The following is a 20,250-nucleotide window of genomic DNA, read 5'->3' as shown; positions in this document are numbered from 1 at the left end:
CATAGACACTAAATAATATAATAAATAATGTAATATAATAAATATATAATAAATGTAATGTTCAGTGGTGGAACAGTTTATGGAAAACCAGCTGTAAAGTGACCGTTTATAGTTAATGTTACAGCAGCTATAAACAGTCGTTCCCTGTTTAGACAAATGATATATTTTAGAAGACAGACAGACAGACAGACAGACAGACAGACAGACAGACAGACAGACAGACAGACAGATAGATAGATAGATAGATAGATAGATAGATAGATAGATAGATAGATAGATAGATAGATAGATAGATAGATAAAGCAATAAAAGATAGACAGACAAATGAATAGACAGACAGACAGACAGACAGACAGACAGACAGACAGACAGACAGACAGACAGACAGACAGACAGACAGACAGACAGACAGACAGACAGACAGATAGATAGATAGATAGATAGATAGATAGATAGATAGATAGATAGATAGATAAAGCAATAAAAGATAGACAGACAAATGAATAGACAGACAGACAGACAGACAGACAGACAGACAGACAGACAGACAGACAGACAGACAGACAGACAGACAGACAGATAGATAGATAGATAGATAGATAGATAGATAGATAGATAGATAGATAGATAGATAAATAGGGCAATAAAAGATAGACAGACAAATGAATAGACAGACAAATGAATAGACAGACAGACAGACAGACAGACAGACAGACAGACAGACAGACAGACAGACAGACAGACAGACAGACAGACAGATAGATAGATAGATAGATAGATAGATAGATAGATAGATAGATATAAAAGATAGACAGACAAATGAATAGACAGACAGACAGACAGACAGACAGACAGACAGACAGACAGATAGATAGATAGATAGATAGATAGATAGATAGATAGATAGATAGATAGATAGATAGATAGATAGATAGATAGATAGATGGACAGATAAATAGGAAAACAGACAGACAGCTATTAGAATATTGGGTTTGATGTGTAATGTTATTAGCTTGTGAGGATCTTTTTCAGATCATTTAGAGGATGATGACGGCGCTGAGTCACCATGTTTACTGCTCGTGTGATATACAGCTGCTCTCACTGAAGCTGATGGAGTACACAATTGTTCCTCATCGTAAACTCGTTCGATTTATACGTCCACATCATAATTAAAGTCTAGCAGCTCTACAGTCCGAGCAGGATTAACATTTTATTAGCTGTGATTTAGAGACAGAACCGCAGTCATCGGTGTGCTGCGTGTTTCGTAATCACGCCTCATTCTGCATAGACGGAAGAGAGAATTTCCAGGAACGCTTCAGTGTCACATCATTAAGTTTAAACAGCATGGACGGGGAGGTCATCAGTCACTCGGGCCCTGACACGGGAGAGAGAACGGAGCAGGGCCTATAGGTGTCTCAACAAACATAACATCTCCATTTATTTCCCTCACATCTCTCATCCGTCTCTCGTTTACCGTCAGTAAATGTGTGTGTACACAAGCTCTTACGATCAGCGGAAAACTACATTTAAAGGCCATTTAATTTTGCTTTATTCTGGCACTGACCGTGTCACCCAGTTTCCCCAGATCTGCTCGCCAGTTCACATTTTTACAAAGTGGATATTCTAATGTCGTTTTTGGTGTGATTTCCTTCCAACGACTTGCACTGGAGCTACGAGGAAATCCAGCTAGCAAAGTTTCATAAAGATCATAAATATCAACCAGGATTTTTTTATCCAAATAATGTGCAATAATGCGATGAGGGCGGCCATCTTTTGTGTGTGTGTGTGTGTGTGTGTGTGTCTAAGAGAGAGAAAAAAAAAAGATATTTTTTCACCAAAAGTTCATTATTATTTATACTACAGACAGCTCATCTCTAGTCCCCCTTGGTTTCATAAATCACGGCTTCCAAGTTTTCATTTAACCTCCTGAGACCTGAGCTTTGGTTTGGCTTGCATTTTAGATTTCTTCCAGTTATTTGGGGTTAGGAAGAACCAATAATTATAATAACCATATATTTTTTTTTTAACAAGAAGCTCTTCTTGGAAAAAAATGATGTCACTTATCTACAGAAAACAATAAAGACACCATTGTGCACAATGTCCACGTATGTGGACACCCAGGTCGTAGGAGGTTAATTAAAAAACATAAACTCCAGCCAAAAACAAACGTCCCGTTTCAATCATTTTCTTCTGATATAATTTGCCATTTTGCTTCTTCTTAGGGTAAATTTAATCATAGATCAATCAAATAATGATGAAAGAAATGATACAATAAGACCTTAATGTGAGATAAACCTGATTACAAGTGATATTCCACACAGCACAAACTCTAATACTAATCTACTACCTGCCTGATCCATCCTACTGTCCTGAGTTCTTATTGAAAGAAAGAAAGAAAGAAAGAAAGAAAGAAAGAAAGAAAGAAAGAAAGAAAGAAAGAAAGAAAGAAAGAAAGAAAGAAGAGAAAAAGAAGAGAGAGAGAGAGAGAGAGAGAGAGAGAGAGAGAGAGAAGAGGAAAAGAAGAGGGAATGGAGATGAAATGGAGAGAGAGAGAAGAGGAAAAGAAGAGAGAATAAAGAGGGAATGAAGAGGGTAAGAAGAGGGAATGAAGAGGGAATAAAGAGGAATGGAGAGAGAGAGAGAGAAGAGGGAAAGAAGAGGGAATAAAAAAAGAATGAAGAGGGAAAGAAGAGGGAATAAAGAGGGAAAGAAGAGGGAAAGAAGAGGGAATGGAGAGAGAGAGCGAAGAGGGAAAGAAGAGGGCATGGAGAGGGAATGGAGAGAGAGAGAAAAGGGGAATGAAGAGGGAAAGAAGATCGAATGGACAGAAATGAATGAAAGGAAGGAAGGATTGTTATAATTGTGAAATTCAGTCTCAATGCTGTGATTCTTCTTTGTGATTTTTTTGCAGCACTGCAAAAAGTGACAGGAACACTGCTGGAACACACGGAGTTGCGTAACGCTGGAAATCACTCGGGCCTGATGAATGAACACTCTGCTGTGGTGTTGATGGATTTGACGGGAAGGCGGCGGTAAATGGACCGGACTTCGAGGACACGTCGCGTTAATGAAGTCCACTGATGATGTTTATTTCATTTGTCATGTTGAATAATGAGCCTTCGCACCGGAGCTCGTTATTAACATCACTGCTTTCCAAACAAATAAGAGCTGAGCATCGTGTTCGATTATATTTTTAATAGATAAAAAAAAAACCACATTTCGGCTTGTTTGTGAGTGCGCATGTTTCTTTTAAAACAGGACAATAAGTAAAAAGGCTAAAACATCATGAGTAATCAAATAAAAAGCTTTTAAACACAGCTGCCTGTTTAGGATAAAAACATCACGTTGTTCAGACCGAGTGCTGAGTGCTGAACTCTGTATTATTCTAGAAATACGATTTGTTTTACACATTAGGCCACGCCCCCAAGCCGATGATCTGATAAAACCAAAGTGTACACATTTCTCAAAATGCATGCTTGTGTCCAGGAAGTTCTGAATTCCTGCTTTCTCACACAAACCATTTAGACTGACTTGTTCTCAGTGTATACATTATACAGACAAAAGTATTTGGACACCTGACATCTCCAACCATATGTGGTGGAAGCATGAAATTTCCCCTTAACTTGAACTGAGGCCCAAACCTTTCCCAGCATTTTTCACACAAAGCCAGCTCCATGAAGAACGTGACCGCTGACTGCACCCCAGGCCTCCTCACCTTCTCACCTACATCAGTACCTGACTTTACTAACACCCTTAAGGCTGAATAGATCTCACAGATCTCTACAAAAATCAGGTGGCACATCTTCCCAGAAAAGTGAAGCTTATTATAAAAGCAAATGTGGACTAAATATGGAATGAGATGTTCAAAGATCTTTTAGTCAGGTGTCCACTACAGGGGGTTGAGACATTTGACATTGGAAGGTCATAAGTTCAAGCTGCCACTGTTGTGCCCTTGAGTATGTCCTCAACCCTTAACCCTGCTCAGTTGTAAGTCGCTCTGGATAAGGACGTATGCCAAAAATGTAAATAATTTATTTTTATTTGTTTCTATTTCAGGCGTTCCTCCCACACAGCAACTATTAGACCTTCAAAGTAGAAAGTGAAGCCTTGTGTCAGCGAAAAGGTCGAACGAAGAAGTTGTTGTCAGAGAAGCTGCGACCTTTACGAAAGAAAGGTTGCTTTTAGACTTCATCCTTATAATTGCTGCAAAATGTGCAGACTGTTTATTTTCTTCCCTTGTTGTTCGTTTTCTTCTTCGATCTCTGATGATTTCTGTCTGGCAGCGTTTGCGATTTTATTCCGGGGATAATGAAGATTGCAATAAACAGAACAGCTGGTGAAAGAAAGTTTTCAGGTGAAAACTGTGAGGATGATGTTTTGGTAAAAACTGCTACCATATTCGTAACAATGAAGGGGGAGTGGCCTCTGGGTCTTTAAACTAAAGTGAACGTAGGCGTGCCCTCTAAGTTTAACATTGTAAATTGAGGACGTGTGGCGTTTGTATATTTAATTCAAAATAAAAAGAGGCGTGGCCATGGAGTCTCTAAGTTGTAGTGAGAGGAGGCATGGCCTCTGTGTTTTTAAGTGATAGTAAAAGGAGGCATGGCCTCTGGGTCTTTAAATTGTAGTGAAAGAAGGTGTGGCCTTCTTGTATTCAAGTCATACAGAAACAAGGCATGGCACTTGTATCTGTAAGTCATTGTAAGAGGAGGCGTGGCCTCTGTGTTTTAAATATTAGTGGGAGGAAGTGTGGCCTCTGTATATTTAAGTTGTAGTGAAAGAAAGTGTGGCTTCTGGTGTATAATTTATAGTGAAAGGAGGCATGGCTTTGATGTTTTTTAGTCATAGTAAAAGGAGGTGTGGCCACTGTTTTAAATAATAGTGAAAGGAGGCGTAACCTCTGTGCTTTCAAGTCTTTGTGAAATGAGGCGTGGCCTCTATATCCAAGTTGTAAGGAGAGAAGGCGTGGTCTCTGTTTTTAAGCAGTAATGAAAGGAGGTGGGTCGTGTCCACAGTGCATGATAGATGTTGGAACCTGTGATTTCCCGCGTGTGTGTGTGTGTGTGTGTGTGTGTGTGTGTGTGTGTGAGAGAGAGAAAGAGAGAGAGAGAGAGAGAGAGAGAGAGAAAGAAAGAGAGAGAGGCTACCGACTCACTCAATGGTCAGCTACTATAAATGTCAGACGGCTGTATATCAGATGTATGAAAATGTGCACCCGAGAGCCATAAATTAAAACCGATCAATAAATCAAAGGCAGATCCGTGGATGTGCCGTGGAGAGATGAGATGAGACGAGACGAGACGAGCAGGCAAAGGGAACTTGCGAGTCTGAAATGAAATCAAGGCTCGGATTTCCAGTCAGAGTCGCACAAGATCAATTAAAGACATTTTCCGTAAATGAGACGGAACGAAGTTTCCTGAGTGGGGCAGAAGTAGCGCTCATCTTAGCGCTTTTAAACCTGCAGACTTCAAGCGACTGTAGGAGAACTCACATGACCTTCATTTAAACTGATGCATCGTTCACTTGAAGGACACGTGAAGGACACGTACAACACGGCGAAAGCTGTCTAATTAGAACAAAAAATTTGGATACGATATAAAATATGAATATGATTTTGTAACATGCATGGAAGGACGGTTCTTAACAGGGTTTCCACATTACCTGATTGTTTTAGCTTTTTTTTGTTTTTGTCTTAAATTCAACAGACAGACGAGAAAAACGAGAGACTCTTTTTGACATTATTTGTAGCTATAATGCGCTAAAGATTTGTGCAATTTTTTCAAAAAATGTATCAGAAGATCTGAAGTCCAATCTAAAATATCACAGAATTCGTTTTCAAAATAAAAAAACAAAACAAGAAGGACCGAGACGTTTTTCTCCGCCTCTTTATAGTCTTTATTCTCACTTGCCGCTCAATCGATTTCAGGCCATTGAAGTGAAAGGTTGAAATCAATGATGAATGCTCTCTAATCAGCGAGTCAGACATTCTTCGATTTTACATTAAAAAGAAAACTACAACTGCAGAGGAAGAAAAGACCGCAGACTTTGACGCTATTCTTTCAGAAGATTTACCTTATGAACGTGTATGAAGAAGTATCATGTATGGGGTGATTTTGAAAAGGAGGCATGGACAAATTTAAATCTTTGTAAAAGAAGGCGGGGCCTTTATGTCTTTAATTAGTGGCGAATTGAATAACTTGGTGTTGATAACCAGGTGCACACTGTGAGATTTTAGCCATGAACGCTTCAGATTGTTTTTGTTTGCTGCTAGCTACTGTTAGCGAAAGAGCGCGGGTCACGATGATGTAAAAACTTTGGACGAGTCTTTTTTGTGTGTGCGTCGGTTTTTGACTGTTGTACAGTCTAAGATCTTACGGGGTGACATGGGGATCATAATTGCACAGTCTGACAAGCAACAATCGCAAAGGGCAATAAAAATCGTACTGTGTTCAGAGTTCTGCCATTGTGCATAGTCTTTATGTCTTTAAATTGAGAAATAGGAGGCGTGGCTTCAGTTTTAAAGTCGTAGTGAAAGGAGGCGTGGCCTTTATGCTTTTAAGTTGTAGTAAAAGGAGACATGGTTTAATTGTCCAGCTTGTATTGTAGAAATAAAAGGTATGGCCTTGGTGTCTTCTTTTAGTTTTGGTAAAAGGACCCATCTCTTTGGGGTCTTTAAGTCTCAGGGAAAGGAGGCGTGGCTTCTGTGCAGTAAGAAGAGATGTCTCATATCGGCTGTTTTTTTTTAAATTTACCATAAATTTAAAGAATTCACAGGATAAACCACTCGAAACAGCTCCTGAGGTCATTTGTAGTCTTGGAGTGAATTATTTTTGAGATAAAGGGATGAAAAATCCTGTCATGTAGAAGCTAAAGACAAGAGGTAATTTTACGTGAATAAACACGAAGCCTATAGAAATTCAAACACCAAACCCCATAATGCCGCTGTGTGACGTGCGAAGAGATCGATCGCACCGGCTTCCAGGAGATAACGTGGATCTGTTAAATCTTCTGTTTGCTCTGTGCTGATGAAAGGTCAGCCAAGGTTGTTTGATTTGTTGACTCTGATTTGACAAATTGCACCTCGAACGTGGAAGGAGAGCGGAAAAGCCTGGCGTTAATGAAGCTTCTGTGAAAAGCCGCCGGAGAATCCGAGACAGCGTGTGAGAGAGTCACGTTAAAGAGAAGCCGCTAGGGCTAGGAACGAATCCGAGAATAAACATTAGCATTCAAATCCTTTCGTACATGTGACTTGTAGATATCTCTGATAGCTAGCTAGCAAAGAGAAGCAAAGAAAGCTCAAGATAAAACTAACAATTCCCAGGAGAAATCAGAGCTGTGAAGAGCTACGCTGAGGGCTTCATTGACATCTTCATATTAAAGATTCAAATCTTTCCTGTTGCTTTTCCATCCCACTCATTTAATGTGTCCAAAAAGGCGTTTTAATGATTGTGATTGTGACGGTAAAATGTTGCACAGCGCGAACATTAGCTTTTCATGCCATGCTCATGAAGATCCTGCTGTGAGAGATGCCAGAAGAACAGCTGTAGAGCTGCTGGAGCAATGAGGTCACCTGAGTTCATGGCTATGAAATGAGAAGACATAAACTGCGAGAATGCTTTTATAATGGGATTTTTTTCCTTTATAATCAATACAAGCGAGTACAAATATGGGCTGAAACGTCAGATCGGTGTATCTTATTGAGATTTATTTAAAAAAATATTCCTTGCCCGTTTGCTAAAATGGAAGGAGAATGGATTACAATTCAAAAAAGCAAATGTATTTGCTTTTGTATTTGTGCAGAAATTTTTAATAACAAATAAGACAAATCGTTCTACATGTTAATGTGAGTTCCAAGTGTTTCCACTTTTCCACTCAAAATCTTCATTCCTACCTGCAGGTATTTCCCAAATATATATAAGCATGGTTTCAATTTATCCTGTCATTCATTTAAATATGTATAGAGACCTTAATATTAATAAAACTAGATATATTGTGTCGTAGCTAATCGAAGAACGAAGCCAGCACACATTAATGTCTATGTATTTACAGCACATGTTGATGCCATTGAGATCATTATGAACAGTTCTACTTTTAAGCAGTGATCACTGAACAGTCCACCTCAACAATGATGGAACTGTAATGAATGAACATTCGGTGGCACCTAGATGAGGAAGGGTTCCCTTTTGAGTCGGGTTCCTCTCAAGGTTTCTTCCTCATACCTTCTCAGGAAGTATTTTTTTCATACCACAGTCTCCACTGAGTTTATTAGGGATAAACCTTGAATTTTAAGGACCAAACTTATCTCTGTTAAGCTGCTTTGAGACAATGTCCACTGTTAAAAACGCTCTGCAAATAAAAATGAATTTGATTGAATTCATAATTTCCTTCTAAACCATACAACTAGAGAAATGATGGACAGAAACCTCAGATGAATTGATCGGCTCGAGATCGAGTTGCTTGAGTAATTACATGACCTGCTATGATTTATTTTTTTTACCTAAAGTTTAGTTGTAGTAAATAAAATGCGATCAATTACAGCTGCGTTCACACCATATCGGCTTGAAGGTTCATCTGTTTACTCGCCATGTTTTCACTGATATGCCACACCCTCGTGGACAGAACGGATATAAAACCACAAATCTGACATCTTGTAAAAAGTCTACGGCCTGTTAGTGTGAATGTAAATAAACCGAGATCGTTAAAACGCAATGCGCTCTGATTAGTGGTGATTTTATTCCGTTTTATAGCGTCGTCGTGCGATCAGGTTTCCAGCGGTTTATTTGTTTATTGCTGTGATAGAGCCTCGGGGAAATTCCAGTAACTTCCCTTCTTTCATAAACATCTCCGATTCATTCTGTTCCAACAAATGTACAAATAAATATTTCTTTGTTTTCAAATGTGCGAACATCTGTATGTGTCTGTGTGTGTGAGACCTCGTCTGTCAGCTGCGCTTTGTCCTCGACTCGAGCAGGAACTACGCCAGGGCCTTCATTAGGCGAATCAGATAAAGAGACGTTCGAAGTAACGAGACGCATCCGTCTGTCTGTCATATCCGCGGGCGCTAATTGCGCTGACTGTAACACAATTTCCCTTTCAGTTCCGCTGAAGACGCAGGACTCTTAATTGGACTTTTAATTGGGCAGTTCAATATTGAGGAGATATTAATTATCTGGAGGTCCTTAAAATTAATCCCAAAAGTGCAAAATTTCGATGTGATGTTGATGTTGCTGGAAACAGAGGATGAGATGCACTCAGGATGAATTGACACTCGAGACTGAGAAAAGCACGGCTCGCTTCTCTTTTCGACACCGTGACATTAATCGAGTTCTGATTTCTGGTTCACTTTGATTACATATAAATACATCCCTCACACACCGGGCTTATTAACTCCCTGACGTGTCGGTGATCCAATTAGAGCTGTAATCAGAACGAAACGCACGAAAGTTTTGATTTGAATCTCAGAAACACGACACTTTCGACAAGCTGCAGATCTCATAAAGACTCACTCAGTCGCTCTCTTACTCGATCAGGCAAATCGTATTTCCTTCTCGTCTGTCGCCGAGGCAGACTTCATTAAAGTAAGCGAAGCTGAAACATTCTGACATAATGGGACGCATTAAATGACAACACACACACACACACACACACACACACACACACACACACAAACACACGCTCATGCCTGTACATCACCCAAGTCCCACATGTCTCTGTGTGACCTCAGTGACATTGCTCAATCCAGACCTGTCGCTAATTAAATCTTCCCTCTGGAGAGTTTCACCCCTGAACATTACCCTCTTCCTCCTGCTTCAGATTTTGCCAATAAACCAAGACAGTTACAAGGAATTAATCAAAACAACATAAATATGTTTTTTTTCCAAAGATTTCTGTTTCTAGCTCATTTTCTTGATTGATTAAGCCCCGCCCACAAAACTCTATCTACACTGGAATTCCCAAACAATAAAAGTAACTTTAAAGGGATAAAAATAAAATGTGTTGAGATGTTGAACTGATGCTGAACTGTATGTTGGTGATCAGTAGATACACCGAGCGCCGATCAGAACACGTGTAAAACAGAGCGTGCGCTCGATCCTGATTGGTGATTTCGTGTTTCACCAGTTACGCTTTTATTCTGATGACTGATTTGTCGAATAACAATTTTTGACTCCCCAAATGGAAATACTTTAGTAAAGTACAGTTACGCCAAAAAAAAAAATGACCAGTAAAATTACATTCAATGACATTAGATTTACCGTATTACTGTCCACTGGAGCTGCACTCTTGGACATTAGTGTCTGAAAGAGGAATGCTGTCCAAAGTACATTTTATCTTAGATAACTCCTCCCACCCACTACATAAACACTGGTCAGTCAGACGTTTAATGACAGATTCATACAACCACGATGCACCACAGGAGAACATTTCAAACTATGAGTGTTAAACAGCTGCTCCATGACATAGACATAGTTATAGATGTTTCATGTCACACTTATATAATGTGAATATCTTGACCAATTATATGCAATAATATCAGAGCAACAGTAATAATAATAATAATAATAATAATAATAATAATAATAATAATAATAATAATAACACCTAATCATTACTACATATCAATATCATCGTAGTCTGACTTTTCTGCCATGTGTTTCACTGCTGCTACACATTTCACACCGTAGAAGAATTTCCAATAAGATCTTTTTTGGGGGGAACCATTGATTATACAGCATCTATACTTAATATGAGGTATTATATATATATATATGCTTCAGGAGCGGGAGAACGTCACCGGAAGACGACAAAAGACCAGAAAGACCTTCCCCGAAATCGATCAAAAACTCGTGCATGATGATCGTCGGAGAACAATCCACATGATCTCACTTTCACACCCACCCTACTCACCAGATTTGGCTCCTGTGGACTTCACTCTCTTCCTGAAGATGAAGATCCGGCTCGCCATTTTGACGAAGGTGCAGAAGGTGCTTGGGAAAAAAGGCTTTCAGGACACGTTCCAGAAGAACGCAAGAAGCACTGTATTGCTGGACTGTTTTGAAGGTGACAGTGTGGAAACGTAGATAAATAAAGTACTTTCTTGTAAACTGAGCGACTCTCCAAACGTTTCGATTCCACCTCGTATTTCACTTAACGTACATTTTATTTACATTTCTTATATTTTATTCTTATATTTTAGCAACTGCGACCCAACAATTTCCTGATTCAAATGTAATTAATAATTATTAAAAAAAGGATCACTGGAAAAATAAAGACATTTATAGGAAAATAGTGAACCGGTGGTGATGGTGATCGTGATTTTTTTGTGTAACTTGCATTAGAAAACATCTACAACACGGGCTCTTGCCTCCTCAGCCCTCCTTGTGCACGATTATTTTCCCACACCAGCATGGCAGCATGATCTAGACTGCTGATTTCACCAAGTCGAGTGATGGATCTTGAGCTTAAACGCTGATCTGTAAATGTTCCAAAATATCTTTAAACAATCCACTGTGAAAGTTCTGAGACGAAAAAAAAAAGCAGAAACTCTGGAATATTAAACTGGGCCTCAGCGGATGAGGGGAAAATCTCGAGGATGTTGGGTTCATTGCAGAGCTCAGGAGCCGTGAGATGAACGTTCTCGCCGTAATCGTCCACATCACATCACGACTCGACACAACACACCACCCGCTGCGGCCATCAGCCTCCACAGCAACGCAATCTCGGCCAAACCCATCTCCCCGACACACACCAGAGAACTCGCTATCACCATCTTACATAACATCTGTACGAAAACATCTGGCGAGTGCTCCTCTGAGGCCACTTAAACCCAAACTGCAATATCGAGAGTGTTGAACCTGCGGCATGTTCTGGTTTTCCCTCTTCATCACTAAGCTCTTCATCTCTTTTCCTCTGTGTCTGTTCTGCATTTTCATGTGTGTGTGTGTGTGTTTGTACAGTATATGTGGGTGTGTTTATATATGTTTGTATTTGTGTGTGTGTGTGTGTGTGTGTGTGTGTGTGTGTCCTCATTTAAGTCTGTGTGTGCATATATGTATGTGTTTGAGTTTGTGTGTTTTAGTGGTTATGTGAGTGTGTAGGTGTGTGTATTTTTGTGTGTGTGTGTGGTCAAGAGTGTATTTGTGTGTCAGAGTGTGTGTGTGTGTGGGAGTGCGTGTCTCTCTTCTTCACCCAACGTCGAGGGGAGGTGAGTGTATTGTAAACCCTGTGGTGTGTGTGTGTGTGTGTGTGTGTGTGTGTGGTGTATTGTGAGTATTTATCAGGTCTCTAATGCCGCCTCCTCAGTGTTTCTCTTTTGCTCCAAAAAGCAAGAATAAGAAAAGAATAAAACGGAAGTCTTCAGAGCGTCTCACAGCAGATCAATAATCAATAATACATCAATAATAAATGAGATTCAGAGCTTTGGTGATCTTTTAATGTGTGTGTGTGTAAGAGTGTGTGTTTGTGTGTTGTACGTATACGTTTAGGTGTGTGTGGGTGTGTGTTTTGAGAGTCGATGTCTGCTATCAGATCCTCGTTATATAATATTGTATTTGAATATTTTGTCGTATGACTGTTTTAATAAACACACTCGATTTTTCTCGATTTTGTTGTATCGATTGTTCCAGTTTAACATTACAGTATAAAATAATACTGTAGAAATGGATTTATGTCGAGTTTTGATATTGAATAGTTTTTATATATAAATATCTTTAAATCTTGTTTGTATTCGACGCCTCCGTCTGCTTCATGCTCTAATCTGTAAATTCTCTATAAAAGAAATCAAATGGTTCATAACACGAGATTTAAAATCATCGTTATATAAAAATCCTTCAGATAAAAAAAAAAAACTGCACAACGAGGAAATTGTTAATAAAATTCTTTCTGATTGATTCATCTGAATATTATTAGACTTTTGATTACGTCTCAGACTTGATTCATATTTTTTTTTATTTCGAATGAGAGGAGACAAGAAATGAGGAGGAAGAAAGAAGAGAGAGAAGGAAAAAAGGAATCAATTTGAAACAAAGACAGAGATCCAGACGCAGAGATCATCTTCATCTGCCAGGAGGAATGTACACTGTGAGAGGGGAAGAGAGGGAGAGAAATGGAGGAGGAGAAACAGGGGGAGAAATAAAGGGAGATGGAGGCAGAGGGAGATGTATGAAAAGAGAGATAGAGAGATAGAGATGGATGGATGGAGGAATGGATGGATGGATGGATTGAGGCAGAGAGAAAAGGATGAAGCAAGAGAGAGAGAGAAAAAGAGCGAGAGCGAGAGAGAGAGAGAGAGAGAGAGAGAGAGAGAGAGAGAGAGAGAGAGAGAGAGAGAGAGATGGATTGAAGCAAAGTGAGGGAAAGATAGAGAGAGAAAGAGAGATGGAGGCAGATGGAGATGTATGGAGAGAGAGAGAAAGAGAGAGAGAGATTTTTGGTGTTATGTGTCTGTATGTTCTATTCTTTGCCACTATGAATGTCCATATTTGCCATGCCAATAAAGCAACCTCTGAATCTAGATTCATCTTGAGAGAAAGAGAGATAGAGAGAGAGAGAGAGAGAGAGAGAGAGAGAGAGAGAGAGAGAGAGAGAGAGAGAGAGAGAGAGAGAAAGATATATATATATATATATATATATATATATATATATATATATATATATATATATATATATATATATATATATATAGAGAGAGAGAGAGAGAGAGAGAGAGAGAGAGAGAGAGAGAGAGTAGGAGATGGATGGAAGCAGAGTGAGGGAGAGATAGAGAAAGAATGAGAGATGGAGGCAGAGAGAGAGAGAGAGAGCGAGAGAGAGAGAGAGAGAGAGAGCGAGAGAGAGAAAGATAGAGAGAGAGAGAGAGAGAGAGAGAGAGAAAGAGAGAGAGAGAGAGAGAGAGAGAGAGAGTGAGAGAGAGAAAGAGTAGGAGATGGATGGAAGCAGAGTGAGGGAGAGATAGAGAAAGAAGGAGAGATGGAGGCAGAGAGAGAGAGAGAGAGAGAGAGAGAGAGAGAGAGAGAGAGAGAGAGAGAGAGAGAGAGAGAGAGAGAGAGAGAGAGAGAGAGAGAGAGGTAGATTTAGAGTCGTGATGTAATTGGGTCTGGCCACAGTGCAGGATCATTAGATCACTGGAAGCTTTGACGTTATGAGTTCATCTCTCACTCCACCGAGATCCAGCATCTCATCCAACGTCATCTCTCACACACACGTGCGTCTCACGTCGTATCTGACGTCACGTTCCCGTACATTTCCCTCAGAAATGACAAAGCGAAATGTCACGACAGGCTTTTAAAAACAAAACTTGGGTTTAATCGCCTTCTCACGAATAAAACTCAAATCCACTCCACGTTCTTCACGTCTCCAACTCACATCTTCACTTTCATCTGATTCAGGTCAGTGTTTTACAGTGTCAGGAGCTGAGATGTGGACATGGAGCCACGTAACCACGCTGAAGATTTCAATCCTACAGCACCTCATGTTTTATTATTTAACAGCAAATTACAAGGCATTTTATTTTTATCCATTTATTTCCTTATGGAACATCCAATAAATAAACGATTGTTATGTTCGCTTACGTTTGGGTTCCACCGCGACAACAAAAGTCATGAAGTCTTTAAAAGTCCTAAAGTCTGACGAGCACCGGACAGGTTTCATATTACACCTAATCATATCCTCATATATATACAGGCAAATCATTTTATTTAATCAATAATCAGCTGTTGGGTCTGTTGCCTAGCAACCGCTCACACACACACACACACACACACACACACACACACACACACACACACACACACACACACACACCAATGTGGCCTATGGTCAGATTTTTCTTCTTTTTTTTTTTTATCAGCCTCAGATATAAAAACGAGTAGATATGATACAATTCACGTCCAAAAGTATTGGGACACGTGTCTTTTTCAGCCGTATGTGGTTCCACCTAAAACTGTTTGCGCAAAAGCTGGAGGCACGCAACTGGACGTCTTTGGATGCTGTAGCATGAAATTTTCCATTCTCATCACCAATCAGGAGACCCAACCCTGTTCCAGCACAAAGCACAAAGCCAGCTCCATGAAGATCTGCTTTACATGGGTTGTGTGGAAGATCACCTGCTATAGAGCTCTGATCCTAAACCCTATTGAACATGAACGAATGTGAACACCGACTGCACCCCTCCTCACTTCCTCACCCACGTCAGAACCTAAACACCCATGTGGCTAAATGAAGCTCACACAAATCTCGACAAAATCTAGAGGAACATCTTCATAGAAGAATAGAGATTATTGTAAGAGCACATGGAGATTAAATGTGGAATGGGACGTTCAATGCACAAACCGATCGCTCTTATAATCAGGTGTCCACAAACTTTTGGCATATCGTGTAGAATAGAAGAAAACATTGTAAAGTTTGTAATTTACATAAAACCGAACAGCAGATAAAAACATGGTGTTGGTAAAAATCTATCAGCATTAATTGGATTCAGATCACGGATTTGACCTCTGGTTAATATTTCGACACGAATGTGCGAATGGATTTAAAAATAAACGAGGAATAATATCTGTAGTCTGGAGTCTGTTGTACAGTGGAAAAGCACACACACACACACACACACACACACACACACACACACACACACACACACACACACACACACACACACAGAGCACTCACGTGCGTGGGCGAACACGAGATGACGTCAGAAGAAGGTTATGTGTGGAGTCAATACACAAACAAGTGTGCAAGTGTGAGACACCTAGGGGGTCGATCACCATTCGATGTGTGTGTGTGTGTGTGTGTGTGTGTGTGTGTGCGCGCGTGTGTGTGTGTATTCGACTTACACAGACAGTCACTGTAAGGCTTTCAGGCTGTCTTGCAAGATATGACGAATTCTTTCATTATTTTAAATTCGATTTCCGCTCCTGGCTTCATGACCACCGCCGCCATCGTGTGTCGCACCTGCAGAGCTTCTGCTCTTTAATGGAACTCAGAGTCCCTGTGGCATCATCTCACAACCTCTTGTGTTTTATAAATTCTCAATGTGCATGTTATTAATCTCCAACAGAGGACCTATACCTCCATTAACGCCACACGCTACGTCTCCGTCACGCCGATCTCCGCTGTGCGATTTTACCGCATAGAAGAAAAATCGAATTGTGCGTTTTTGAATTTATTGGTTCGGAGATGAAGCACTTTTTTCAGGTGTAAAAAGAAAATTATGGTGTAATAAGTTCTGAGTAATTAAATAAGATAATAGTGTCGTGGGGTCGGTTCTCTGCGCCTGGTTTAAATCAGCACAGAGAACGCAAAGCAGTGAAAGGAAAGGAACATTCAAGCAGCCCCTCTTTAAATGTGAGAAGAATCTTGAAGATCAAGTGGTTTGAACCAGGACGTTTTTAGAAAACAAAAAATGTCAGCCATCTGGAGAACCCTTGAAGGAACCTCAGACTACTAATCATTCTAATGCGTTATTAGTTCTATAGGAACACCACATAAACAGATTAGTCAGTGGGGAAATACTGCAGAAGTTCCTGCTAGGTAGAGTGAAAGAACAATCAAAGAGCCTTTCAACAATATATAAGGAAAATACAATTTCTGGAAAAAAGTATTAGGACACCTGATTTTTCAAGCCATAACTTGGAGACATGAAGTTGGAGATGTGCAGCGTTGCATTTTCCCTTCAGATGAACTTGGAGACCCGAAAACTTGTTCCAGGACAAAGCAAGCTTCATGAAAGGAAGATACGCTTGATTGGAGTGGAAGATCTCCTGCTATGGAGCTCCAATCCTAAAAATATCATTAATCAATTAATTATGACATCATTAATGATAATTAGTAATGATCAATAATGATGCCATTAACAATTAATTAATACCCCTGCACTCGCATCAAATATTGCTTCATTTACATTTGCAGCGTAGAAGCGGATCGTTGAGGTGGAATTAATGGAGCAATGTTTCTTGCGAGCACAATATTATTTTTTCATTGAAGTGTCAGTGTGTTTAAAGACAGTGAAGGTCTCAGCTGTTTAGCAGCACCGCAAGCAAAATCGTTCATTCCACCACCTGGGTGCCAGAACAGAGAGAGTCGTCGTCTCACTGCTCGTCTCCCTCATCTCGCATCATGTCTCGAAGGGTTTCTCGTCAAAGTCGTCCTGGGCTCGTGGTTTAAGATTTGTAAGAAATTTGAAGCATAAACAAAAGATTCTTTTTTAATCTGAATCCATCACCTTTTCAAACCAGGTCTGGTTTATCTCCACATAATGGATGTGTTTTGTTCACAGGAAGGGCAACAAGTCAATATCGATCACTTGCTGTGGAAAGATTTCGTTGGATTTGGAAAAAGAAAATAAGTCGTAGGAGCGTTTGTGCAGATGAACCCGCTGAACTCTGATGGATGTGTTCTCCTCGTTCAATCGATAAATCTTTTCCTTCGAAACTAAAATAATGAAACATCTTTACAGATGGTAACTGCAGCCCGGGAAAATACAAGTAGCAAGAATCCAGAGCTTGGTGTTTCTTGGTGCACGATGTGGAGGTGAAGAACCAGCAGGGGAGCATTAGAATGATGCAAGGGGTCACACCTAGCTGTGAATTACCACCTTATACCATGGTCACTTATCAGCATTGAGGAGATCAACAGAGCGAAACTAACTGAATGGATATTTTGATTGTATATGCAGCTTGTTACATCTACAATTCTGCTGCTCCGAATCACACCCAGAGATAAAGAAGATTACATGTATTTACAGGAGAAAGCGAGGTTGTTAATGCCTACTAATAATGAAGCTGTTAAAGCAACTCCTGGTGCTGTTCTTCATTCTATTTCTCATTTGGATGTTTGTTTTCTCCACCGCGTCAAATTCATATTGGTTTACAAAAATCCCCGTATTCACCATAGAAGTTCCACCACTAGCAGAAGCACTAGCACTCATGGAGCTCATTGAGGTCATTAGGTAACGTATCCAATCGCTGTCTCACTTCGGGTGAAACTGGAACTGGATGTTACTATGGTTACAGGCGTTCATTAGCAGCGCATTCGTTTAGAACGCTGATTCAACCGACATATAAATAAACCTCAAAAGGATTGAGGTACGGATTGAACCAAGGTTTCTCTAAAGTTCTACAGCCATGAAAAGGAGCTTCTTTATTAACACTGCTGGATAAACAAGAATTATATAATAATTTAAAAGATATTATTCTAAAGGAATCTGTAGGTATGTAAAAAATGGCAATGAGGCAAAATATTGAATAAAATTGAGTTGAGCTAATCCGAACTCAAATGAGCTCATATACAGACAACTTAAAAGAATGGGATTAAAGCTAGGGCTAGTCAGGGAGTTAGTTAGATATTTTATATTATTGATCTCCATCACTGCACCTCAACATCGTTTATCTGTAATAAATGGACATCCTTATCTGAGTGGCACCGAATGTCCATTTATTACAGATAAACGATGTTGAGGTGCCACTCAGATAAGGATGAGGTTCCCTCCTAAGTCTGGTTCCTCTCAAGGTTTCTTCCTTATTGCCATCTCAAAGAGTTTTTCCTTCACCACAGTCGCCACCTGCTCGTTCATTGTGAACAAATTTACACTTACAAATAGCAAACGTCTCTGTTTAAAGCCGTATGGAGTATGAATATTAGCATTAGCACTTTATCAGCACTTCAACCAGCACTTCACCAGTCCTTTCTACACGTTTCTGTCCACAAGCTCCAGAATCATAAAGAATGCAACCTTTTCAAGATCTTGTCGCTGGAATGAGTAGACAAGATTCACAACAGGGCTTTTCTAAAGGTTATTTGTTTGAGGTGAGGAAATGAGATACTCCCTGCTAGCAGATGTGATAAAAGCTTGCGAGATGAGATTGCTCTTGTGTACAACCATGACTCCTGAACCCGAGGATGAAAAACACACACACACACACACACACACACACACACACACACACACACACACACACACACACACACACTACTGTAATACGTCTCTAACAGCAGTTTATGTAATTGCGCACAAATTAGAGAGCAGAAATTAGACACTAGACCTTTTTTTTTATATCTGAAGCTCTATGCGACCTTCTACGCCGCCTTTGAAGGTCATACAATTTCCACCTTGTCGCTAAATCTGGATGAGCAACAGATTCCTGCTTCGCTGTCGGATTCCTCACATCACACACTTCCACAACAGCTGTTTTTTTCTATTTGAATTGTCTTACAGATGATTGACAAGATTATTATTATTATTATTATTATTATTATTATTATTATTATTATTATTATTATTATTATTATTAGAGAAGGAGGAAATAAAAGATATGCAGAAATCTCTATTTATAAACTCATGAAGAAGGAAACTATTTGCTGCATGAGCAACACAGGAACAGATGCTGCGCAAGTATTCGGAAAAACCTATTTATATCGCAAGGTCAAAGGTCATGGAGTTTTTAACTCGGGAGGTTTGTCAGGGTATTGAGATCCGGATGTTATTATGAGGTCTGAAAATTGCTCAAAAAAAAAAAGAAAAAAATTTTAAAGTGTATGAAAATAATATTTATTTATAGGAAAATAAATAAAAAACACAGCTGGTGAGATGAAGCAGATTTACTGGTAACTAAACTGAGTATTTTCTTTATAGCAACATGAACCCAGTGTTTTATTACACTTATACAACAGCCACATTTTATTTATTAATTTAAATAAATTTTTTTATTTGTTTATATTTACATTTAAAGTGAAACTCATTAGTTCCTGTTTTTATTTATGTTATAGTATCTATAGGGAATCAGTAGCTCAATGATCGGGGGTTCAAGCCCCAGTATCGCCATGCTGCCACTCTTGGGGCCCTTAAGAAAGGCCCTTGAACCTCTATAAAAAGCCCCCTAGTTCCTTAACCAGGCTCCTTGTGTTCTTCACATTCACAGAAAACCAGCACATTTGGACCAGCACCCTTTTAAAGAAATGTTTATAAGAATGAATTGAAATTAAACTCCTAATATGTTTATGATTAAAACTGTAATCACTTTGTGTTTATTTACAAAAGTCAGTTTGTGGTGCTCCTGCGCTTGGAATCTAAAAGCTTTATACTTCTTTATCTGCTTTCAGATAACGAGTGAGCGTACAGTCCCAAACACAGAGTACCCTTACACACACACACACACACACACACACACACACACACACACACACATACATCTTAACCTCATGACGCGAGTTTGTATCTCTACATTGTGATTTCAGCACCGAGGATCTCCACAAAGT

This window comes from Silurus aristotelis (genome assembly GCF_946808225.1).
Source record: "Silurus aristotelis genome assembly, chromosome: 22".
Lineage (NCBI taxonomy): Eukaryota > Metazoa > Chordata > Actinopteri > Siluriformes > Siluridae > Silurus > Silurus aristotelis.
The sequence above is the reverse complement of the archived record's forward strand: the minus strand, read 5'-3'. Positions refer to the sequence as shown.